The 11,188-nt window shown below is 46.2% G+C and overlaps 1 protein-coding gene across 6 annotated transcripts in view; it reads right to left on the bottom strand.

The window, feature by feature from the left end:
- CUNH16orf71 (chromosome unknown C16orf71 homolog) overlaps positions 1 to 11,188 on the bottom strand; it is a 250,942-nt gene that overhangs the window by 44,073 nt on the left and 195,681 nt on the right. The window lies entirely within an intron of this gene.

The following is an 11,188-nucleotide window of genomic DNA, read 5'->3' as shown; positions in this document are numbered from 1 at the left end:
GCACCTTTAGGTGCTGACAGGCAAAACTTGTGTCATGGGTGGGTGACACTGTGTGTGTGTTAAGGTACACCCTCACTCAACTGACACCAAGGCAGAAAGCAGGGCAGTTCAAACAATGCTGTCTTTTATGCAGTTTTTCCATCCCGCCCCCAGAGCACTGAGATTGGCAGGGACCTTAGGAAAGGATGGCAGTCACTAGTCACACAGTCAATAATGAGAGCACTCCTTCCCCTCCTTTCAACTTGCCTTGTTTCATTTGGAGGCTGTTTCAAAGCTCTCTGGTTCATTTTGATTTTGCTGTTTCAAGCTCAAAATGAGTTGAAACAGCGTCAAAATTAAACTGCCATTGAAATTTCGCACAGCCCTATTCAGCATCTATGATACTGCTGCTGAAGAAGGATAGAGCAAGGGCTTGTTATAGGCCAGCCAAACTGTCTAAATGGATGGACTAGAACAGGGTTGTCCAACTTCAAAGTGGTCAGAGGCTACATGTTGCACTGATTGCAGACCCCGGGCCATACATCCCATGGACTACAAGCTGCAGTATTCATGTGAGCTCCCCAAAGCCCCTGATGTGTGCAGTGCCCCCTGCCACACAACCCCCCACATTGCCACCACTGCATGCGCAATCCCCCTCACTAACTGCTGCTGTGCAAGAACTGCAAGCCACCCCATTGCTACTACCATACTGGTGATCACACCTGCAACTGCTGCTGGCCAAGCCCTCCATTCACATCACTGCACAGGCAATTCTCCACTGCTGCACAAACAGTATAAGCCCTTCTTCTCCCCCACTGCTACCACCACCACGCACACCATTCCCTTGTGCTGCTGCATAAACCCCTTCCCTCCTCCTACCACATGACCCCCTCTCCTGTCACCAGCACTCTGCAGGTGATCCCCCCGCAGTGCCCACCACTGCCACATGAGCAGCATGAGCCCCCTGCCTGAGCCCTCATCCCACTGGCACTGTTTTATGGGCAGTGAGCTCACCGAGCCTTCTGCCATACTGTCCTGCCCCAGAGATCCTGGTTACTACCACTTCAATAGGAACAGTGGTGGCCAGGTGGAAGCTTGGGAGCCACATGTTAACTCCTCGCAGGCTGGATGAGGCCCATGGGCAGCCTTGGACTAGAATGTCACAGCTATTGTACATCATAGTCCTGCAGGGACTGCTCTTTAGTACAGAAGTAGCAAGCACAAAACAATGTGGTCCAGGTCACAGGGCATAAGACTAGGGTCCATGGTATCCTAGTTCCCCTCTTGGTTCTGGTGTTGACCTGCCATGACATTGGACAAATCACTGGACCTCTGTTTCCCACCCCACTCTTGTCTATTCAGACATTAAGTTTACAGGCAGGGACTATTTCATATTACGTGCTTGTCTAGTGTCCAAAAGAAAGATGTCTTGATTTCAGCTAGACAGCAGCAGTAGGAATAGGTAGCAAGAATAGGAGAATAATTTGATAGTCTGAGAGACATAATTGGTGAGGAGCCTGTGTTTTCTGGAAATGTGCAAAAATCCCTCAGAAAAACTTGGGGGGAGGGGGAGGAATAGCCTAGAGCAAGTCAAAACAACAATTTTTCCATTTTCTTAACAAGACAAAACAACTGAAAAATATTTGCTTGGGGAAAACTTAAACATTTCCTTTGACCTTCACAACCTGCTCATTTCATTTTCCATTTTGTCCCAATTTTTCATTACATTTTGGCAATTCACAAAATAAAAACAACAATCTGAAAAGAGGAGTTGGAATTTCATTTAAAAAATGACAACTTGAAACATTTTGGTATCTCCATTTTTGTTGGGTGAATCTACTCATTGAATTTGACCTGACTTTGCCAATACTTTTTAATCACTTGAAAAACTGCATTTTTCAGTGAATAAGCAATTCATTGAAAAATATGTGCTCAGATCCAGAAAACAGTTCTGTTCTTGTGTGGCTAGACAAGTTAAGCAAGAATTTTGATACAAGTTGTGATCCTTGTCAATCTTGCATTTAAAAACACATTTGTCTCAGGAAATTATATAAGTTGAGGAAAGCATTATTGGAGTAACAAGATCATTCAGATGGTATTACTGTCTATGGGGAATGTATATAAAAAACTTCACAAGACTATACTGTGCGAAGGAAGTGCAATTTGAGCTGGTGGAAGACTGTCAAAAAGAATTTCAAAAATAAAAGTTCTAGTTGTTCCTGTTCTGCAGTATTTTAAACCAACCATCTTTCATTATTTGAACTATTTGAGAGAATTTTTTTATAAAAAATATCATCTAGTTATCTAAATAATCAACAATTTTGTTACCGATCAAAAATATTTAAAAAAATCATTCACTATCAGTTTCAGAAGCAATTGATAAAAGTAGCAATAAACATTTCAATGAAAAATGCAATAAAACTTTGTAATATTTGCATATTTTTAAAGAAGTCAACCGAATTTTTCAAATGTTTCATTTAGAAACAAATGGCTATCTCAATAAAACAACAACAGCATTGTTCGGGATTGCAGGGGGGCTGTTAGCAAGGCCAAGGCAGAGATGGAACTGGGACTAGCAACCCAGATCAAGGACAACAAGAAGTCCTTTTCTAAATACACAGGGGGTAAAAAGAAGGTTCTGGGTAATGTGGGGCCTCTGCAGGACACGTTTGGAAATCTGGTGGTCTCACCAGATGACAAAGCTAACTGTCACGGGGAGGAATCAAGCGATAGACCCCTAGGGGCCAGGGGGGAACCCTGGAGTCAGGAACGTGCCGGGGAAGACGAAGGGAGACAGAAAAAAAACAGAAAATCCCTTACCTGTAGCCGGAGCCGCGGTGAAACTGGAAATGATGGCGGGACCTGAGCAGCTCATTAGCCACACCTTTTTAAAGCTGCAGCCAGCTGGTAACAGGGGTGATGGGAGCTGGATGGGGAAGATAAAAGGAGCCGCGGACGAGGACCCAGAGGAGGGACCCAGAAGGTTGCTGGCTGGAAAGTCATTCCCAGGACCCCCATCAGGGGGAATAGGGGGCAGGACTGCCTCCCACTGTGCAGAAAGATGCCTTGAAGTCTGTTGCAGGAAAGATGCCGGCATTCTGACAGAGGACTTGGATGGGAAGACTGAGCAGAACAGAAGGAGTGGGTCAATGGGAAGTGCCCTCAAAGAACTAGGGAGGACGGCAGAACACAGGACACCATACCAGGTGGGACCGGTGCAGGCTCGAGAGGGCTCAAGAAGATACCCCAGGTGGGGAACTAAGAGCCTAAACAGCAAGAGGGGCTGTGGAAGATGGGCTCCAGCAACGCTGAGTCACCCAGCAGGGGACAGGGGGAAGACGTGGCTAGAGGGACCACCGAGGGTCAGCAAACCCACAGGCTGGGTGAAGAATGGAGGGGAGAACGTGGTAGCTGGTAGGACAGGGCAGACCCAGAGCTGGGCCAGTTAGGGGCTTTAGAAGTCTGGTCCTAGTGTAGTGGAGTAGGCTGTGGGCTCAGGTAGTAAGAGGCCAGTAGGCACATCCTAAGCAACCCGGGAGCCTATCTGATATTGGTATTGTGGGTTTTTTTGTCTCTTTCTGTTTCCCACTTTTGGAGAGGTTGTTAGGTACGGCCTAGAGAGATCCCTTAGTGTTGGCTAAACCATGAAAACCTCAAGGAGAACTAGACGGTTGTGGGACCCAGTAGATAGAGTATGGGGTGAGCTCAGGTGGCCTATTGCCAATTTCTACAGGAGGACATGGGGCACCAACAGTCAGAGATCTGGCCAAACATCATCAGGAACTCGTTGCAGCTGGGTATAAGGGCAAGGTATAGGGGAGGCTGGAGCCTCGCGGAAGATCACCGTCCAGAGTTTCCAGGCACTTGAGAACCCTGGTAGTCGGACCCCACCACTGGAGTAAGATACAAAGTCATGGCAGGCGAGATTGGGGAAAAGACTACCCCAAAGGGGGGGAACATCCACTCGGCAGGATCTCAGGGACAGATCAGCGGACACCCTTATACATCTGGGGTTGCGTGGCATGTGACCAGATGTTCGAGGCCCGACGGGTGCACTAACCCATTTAACAATTTCTTTGCCTCCATTTTTCTGAGCAGGGACCAGGTCATCCCCACCCCCCACCAGGATCCCTGATTGTCCCAGGGGAGGCACAGCCAGCCGCAGGGTCAGAGAGGACCTAGTCAGGGCACTTCTGGTGGGACTAGATGTGTTCAAATCAGCAGGTTCTGATGACCTCCACCCCAGGGTGCTGAGGGAAGTAGCAGAAGTCATTGCAGGACCCCTGGCACAGCTTTACGAGCACTCATGGTGCTCTGGTATAGTGCAAGAGGACTAGAAAAGAGCCAATGTGGTCCCCATTTTCAAAAAAGAGAGGAAGGAGGACCCAGGAAATTATAGGCCTGTTAGTCCTACTTCAGTCCTGGGGAAGCTCTTTGAGAAAATTATCCAGGTTCACATCTGCGAGGGGCAAGCGGGGAGTGTGTGCTTAGGGGCAACCAACATGGGTTCATTAGAGGCAGGTCCTGTCAGACCAACCTGGTGGCCTTCTACGACCAGCTCACAAAATCTTTGGACGCAGGTGTCGCGGTGGATGTAGTCTTTCTGGACTTTAGGAAGGCCTTCAACACTGTCTCTCACCCCATTCTCATTAAAAAATTTAGGAGATTGTGGTGTTTATGCCTACACAGTCAGATGGGTTGCCAGCTGGCTGGAGGGCCGTACCCAGAGAGCAGTGGTGGATGGGTCATTTTCAACCTGGAGGGATGTGGGCAGTGGGGTCCCCCAGGGCTCGGACCTCGGGCCCGCACTGTTCAACATCTTTATCAGTGACTTGGATAAGGGGGTGAACAGCACCTTGTTCAAATTTGCAGATGTGGGGAGAAGTGGGCACACTAGAGGTGAGGGACAGGCTGCAATTGGATCTGGACAGGTTACAGAGGTGGGCAGATGAGAATAAGATGGGATTCAATACTGACAAGTGCAGGGTACTGAATCTAGGTAGAAAGAACCAGCAGCATATCTACAGGCTGGGGAACTCCCTTCCCATCAAGATGAACATGGGCCGACAATGTGGGGACACAGTCAGGAAGGCTAACTGTATCATGAATAGGTCCAAGGAGATGATCCCCCTGACCTTTATATGACATTGGTCAGGTCACAGTTGGAGTACTGTGTTCACTTCTGGGCACTGCACTTCAGGAGGGATGTGGACAACATTGAGAGGGTTCAGAGGAGGGCCACTCGCATGATCGGGGAGCAGGAAGGCAGGCCTTACAAGGAGAAGCTACAGGACCTGAACCTGTTCAGCCTCCACAAGAGAAGGCTGAGGGGGGAAGATCTGGTGGCCATCTATAAACTGGCCAAGGGAGACCAGCAAGCAATGGGAGAGTCCCTGTTCCCCCGAGCACTACTGGGAGTAACAAGGAATAATGGCGATAGGTTGACAGAGAGTAGATTCAGGCTAGATATCAGGAGGCACTACTTCACAGTCAGGGTGGCTGGGATCTGGAACCAACTTCAAAGGGAAGTGGTGCTTGCTGCTACCCTGGGGGTCTTCAAAAGGAGGCTAGATAGACACATCTTGCTGGGGTTGTTTGACCCCAGCAATCTTTCCTACCCACGGCAAAGGGTCGGACTTGATGATCTGCTCAGGTCCCTTCCAACCCTACCAACTATGAAACTATGAAGCAACAACATGGGACCAGAATCAAGCTGGTTCCTTCTTTTCTGTTGCCACATCATCTGTAGTAAAGATTCAGCAATCCAAATCTTCATTTACATCTGTCCCCGCATTGTCTTGTGCATCCACAATTGTTTTGCACACATGTAGCTGTCTAGAATTTAGTAAGCAATTCTGTTAATGCAAAAGAAAGAAAAGATTTCAGCTGAGCACTAGCTCTCCAGAGCTAACATGACTAAAAGCAGCAAAAGCTTCTCTGGGCATGTCTACAAGTGCAATCAATGTGCCTGAATTTTCTAAAATTCAGGCACATTAAACTACACCCCCATATGCATCTGAACATGTGCCTGTCAGGAACAAATTTGCTCCTGATGAGAGTTCAGTCTCGGGATGCTCCTGCCTTGCTCTCCCCTGGTTGCCAGCCTGGGGCTGACAAGGGGTACGGGGTCTAGTCCTGATCTTCATGGAGCAGGGGAGAACTGTCCTGGCTGCTGGACAGCTGCTTCCTAGCCCCATGGAGATCAGGACCCATCCTGATCCCAGCATCCATCCCAGCATCGCACCATTCATGAGCCGCACTGGTACCTTGAGGTATGTAGAAAAAACATTTAAAGATGTGTCTATAGCTGAATCGCTGATTCTCCAAATCAGCACTGAATCTTCAGATTCAGCCAAATCAAATTGGGGACAGTGATCTGAAACAACAAATCAAACTACTATCCCTGATTTGGACTGAAATCTGAATCTGAATTGAATATGGCCCATTTTGCACACCCCTACTGCCTGGCAGCTGGGATAGCTCTCCCTGCCCCATAGAAATTGAGACAGTCCTGATCTCCATGTGGCTGGGAGGCAGCTGCACAGCAGCCAAGACAGCTCTCTCCACCCCTTGTGGCCCCCTGCTGCCTAGGCTGACCGGGAGCAATTTGTTTCCAGTCAGTGTCTGTAAGTGCACTGTGGTGCATTAATTTAATACGCTGATTTCTAGGACCTATATCTAAAAGTACTAGAAAATGTGCATTACACTAATCTAGTATACAGTAATTGCTACACATGTTTAGACAGTGATGCTTTACTGTGCATTAGTCTAATGTGCAGTAAAGCATCTTGTGTAGATGCATCCTCTGTGACTCTAGGACTTGAAGGGATCTTCTAGGTTTTCAATCCCAATGTCCTGCTATCAAAGACAACTATATCACATAAACCACCATAAATTAATCAAGTTCCATCTTCAAATTAAAACTAAACATTAGTAACAAGGATTCTGAATCTTTACAAGGGCCTTAGAGTAAGGAGGCATAAGCTATACATACTGAGAGCCATCAGAGTGGGGTGAGATCTAACAAAATGGTTTTGATTCTATTTATTTGACCTTCACATTCATTTTAAAAATCACATGATTATTGATTCTTCATCCTCAGCTAAAAAGTACCATTGTAATTATGTAACTGCAGCAAATAGAAGGTCAATCTATTATTTATTGCATGCCAAGGGCCAGGAGTTATTTAGATGCACCATGTTAATATTTAAGATTAAAAGTAATCATGTTGCTGTAATGACATTGCTGTAGATATTTGTTGGAATGTGTGTAAATAAAACATTAGAAAGAGAAAGTAGGCCGGGGGCAATCAGACTACAAGGGAGCGAGGACAAAATCTTCCTTCAGTTGTTATTCACATTGGAGAATAAACTGCAGAATAATCCCACCTAAGGAACTAATCCAAACCCCACAAGAGTCTTTCTAGAAAATGCAGTGGGCTTTGGATCAGGTTTCAGCTGAGGAATTGGAAAACAATGGGCAGAACTTTCGTAAGTGTTTGGCATTTACAATCTGGACCAGGCTTTCAGGTACTCAGCTCCCATTTGGGCATCAAATTACATGGCAAGCTTTTCCAAAGAGACTGGCACATTAGGCTTCAACAGGACCTGTGGGGGACCAGGACTTCCTAGCGACCACATCTTCAAAAGAGTTCATGGTCACATTTTCAATTACTCAGCACTCAAACTTAGGGGCAGATTTTCAAAAGAGTTCTGCTCCCAGCCAGGCATTAAAGTAAGATGTTGGTATCCAAAAGCTCTCTTTGTGACCCTTATAATCAGAGTGCAGACAGAAATGCAACTACCCACTGTACTTGAGAACGCTTTGCAGGAAGTGTTCTGAGTTACAATGATCACTTGGAACAAACAGAAGTTCATGGTTGTTTCCAGGGAGGAAAGGAATTTAGTGGGGCTGTACAAAGCTTCAGTCACTCATTTTATTCGGAGGAGATTAGGCCTGAATCTCCGAATCCGAATCGAATCAGGAGACCCATTAATTTTTCCGAATCGAATCGGAAGCGTTTGAATCAATTTGGAGAGATTCAACAATTTGGCCATAGACACAGCTTTATATGTTTTTTCTACATACTTGAAGGTACCACGAATGCTGAGATGGTGGGGCAGATGGAGCATCCCATGGGAGTGTGGGGTGGGAGGGGGTGTCTGATTGCCCCTAGCTGACTTTTAGCAGGAATCACTGTCCCCCAAGTCAGACCAAATCCAAATCCGAATCAAATACTGCCTGCTTTGCACATCCCTAGAATCTAGCTGCTGTCTACAAGCCTGCAGCTGGTTTCTTTTAGCAATCACCCCTGCTCCCTGCTAAGCTGCAAAGTTTTCAGAATGGGAGGGGGGAAAGCGAGCTGAAGCAGCTGGTTCTAGGGATTCCCCAGCCAGCACTGGAGGGTGGGGTGAGTGTATTGGAGCCCCTTCGAGATGAGGGGCTCCAATTCACTCATCCCACCTTCCAGCGGGGGCTTAAAACCCCCCAGACTGAAATTGGCCCTTGCCAGCTGGGGAGTGGGGAGCACCAGCTGGTGCCTCCCCCCCCGCCCCGAGATGCCGGTGGCACTTCTGGTTTGCTGTCGGTGCTTCCAGGGATGGTGACTGGCCACTGGGGGACCTTCCTCCCTGTCGGCAATCAGCCTCTGGGGGACCCCCAGAGCCAGAAGGCACCAGTTGCCCATGCAGAAGATGCTGTTTTGAAACAACTGCATCTGTTGCATGCAATGAGGAGTCAGATTTTCATCAGATCAGCCATTTTTGAAGCTGTCTGGAGCCATGCACTTGTGTTTGGTTATGGCTATAAAATTTCTGTCACCAGATTGGGCACAAATTGTCTTCTGTTTATGCACAGAGTTTCAAAAGGCTTTGTACCCAAAATGTTCTGAGTCCTTTTTTCTGAAAACCACCTGCCTTTAGTGTGTTCCCAAGAGCTGAGTGCTTATGAAAAGGAGACCCCAACAATGGGTGCTGAGATCTTTGGAAGATCTGTCCTCAGAGCTGAAAAAACTAATCCCTGCTACCTGGGAGGTGAAACACCCTGTGCTTGTCTATTCCCCACTGTCAAAAACAGTCTATTGTCTCTTTTTCTCATGCTCTGAAATAATACAACCTGCTTTTTTTCTATGAACAAACAAACAATGCTCATAATTTTAAACTCATTAGTCATCAGCTTTTAAGGGAACTAAATCAATGCTCAGCAGCTGCTCTGGTATGCTGGAAAAATCCAAGAACAAGTCAAGAAGTTCAGATGAAACAACAGCTCTCCAAAGCTTGCCACCCCCACCATCTCCTCTAGATAGACAAAGGGGCTTTTTAATAGCTGTTGAAATGCTTGCATGTTTTTGACAACCAATGAAAAAAACATTTCTCTTTTTAAAGTTATGGTAACAATAATATTGTAAATCTCTTACCAGCCACCCAAATAATCACCACATTTGCCTTAATGGGACAAAAGTGAGTACTCAAATGAGACAATGAGGGCTCAAACAGAAGATAGGGCTATGTATCTGTATCCTGCCTTTTCTCTTTATTATTATGCATAGAGGCAGAAATTTTTATTGCATTCCCTTTAAATAGATGGGAATTTTCCTCCTTGCTGATTATTTTAGAATATCAACATTGGCTATCCTTGTTTTGTACTCTAACCCTTCCTTGAGAGTGTCAAAGGCAGCTGTCATAAGCCCTTACAGTCACCTTAAGTATAGGGACAAGAACAATTAGGCTTGGCAGAAATCAATTTTTATTTTTTAATAATTTTGGTGATATCAATTGACTTGATAATAATATTGGTGTCTATTTTTAAGTATTTATTTAGATTTGTATTAATTTAAATTTTCAGGATTGTGTGAAATTAGGAGTGTGGGGGGCAGGCAATTTATTAATGACAGTATACTATTATTATAGTGCACTTTAAACACCTATCACAACAAGCATAACTGTAGGACTGCTGGCAGCTGAGCAGCAGAGCTACCATCAGTCCCGGCTCTGCTCTCCCATAGCTCCCTCATCCACTTTGTCACTTCCTCTTCCTTTGTTCCCAGTCCCCTAGGGATTCTGGGAGGTGCAGTCCAAACAGCAGTCAGCATGGTTCTATAGGACTGCTCCCCCTTTTGTTACATACTCCATCAGCCATCATTTTTCTTACATTCCCTTTTTTATACATTTTGATTACTAATGATGGAAATATTTTTGCATTGGTCTGTGAGTGTGAGGTGAAACTGACATTTATCAATGTTTACTGATAAAAATCAAATCCTGCAAATCCTAAGAATAATGGATCATTAATAAAGGCTTCCTTTCTCTAACATATTCAATGCACCCAAATGTTAAATACAAATTAATAAAAACCATCAGCAGGGAGTTTTAAACCACAAAATTCACCGTTTCAGTCACTCAACTTTCACTCTTTTGGTTTGTGATGCCAACATTTCATTAGCTCTCCAGGCATCACAAAGACTTCCAGGCTATAAAGAACTTGAATTCATAATGTTAAAAAAAAAAAAAAAAAGCAGAAAATAAAATACCTTTTTAACTGAGGGGAAAAAACATCTTTCAGGCCTTCACTGTTACCCAGGAGGAAAGGCACAGCCCAATGTCGTTTTTATTTGCACATCGTGTTTGAAGACCCCAGGATACATATCTCAACAGCAGAGGTTCAAATGCAAATATGCTAAGGCTCAGCGGACGCATCTACACGTGCAAATAATGTAGGATCAGTTTACTCTAGAGTAGCAGCAGTCTGCTCTTGCTCCCTGTGGCCCTGCACTGGGCCCCTGCAGCAGCGAGGGGGAGCTCTAGGCTCCCCCTGGGTGCTAGCCCAGGAGCTGGCAGGGAGTATGGGGTCAGGAAAAAGCTGCCATTGTTCCCTGACCCCAGAAGCTGCCTGATGCTAGGGTGAGCTCTGCCACCAGAACCTGGGTGGGGCCCAGGCCCTGACAGCAGAGAGTGTCTAGGCCTGCTCTGCAATTGCAGGGCCGGGGATTGGAGATTTTTATCTCCTAGTCCAAGCTCCGTGGCTGTGGGTCTGGCTAGGAGCTGGGCTGGGATATTCTTAACTCTCAGCCTGAGCTCCACGACTGTAGGCCTGGACTCAGAGATAAGATTCTCTCAGTCCTTGTAGGGCCTGGAGATAAGAATCTCTTAGCCCCTGCTCCTTGATCAGGATCAGGAGGTGAGGGCTGGGAGCTCCCTGCTGCCATGGTAGG

Source organism: Gavialis gangeticus, unplaced genomic scaffold (assembly GCF_001723915.1).
Source record: "Gavialis gangeticus isolate Ggan-Ray unplaced genomic scaffold, GavGan_comp1, whole genome shotgun sequence".
In the NCBI taxonomy this organism is placed as follows: Eukaryota; Metazoa; Chordata; order Crocodylia; family Gavialidae; genus Gavialis; species Gavialis gangeticus.
This window is presented reverse-complemented; position numbering and strand designations above follow the sequence as displayed.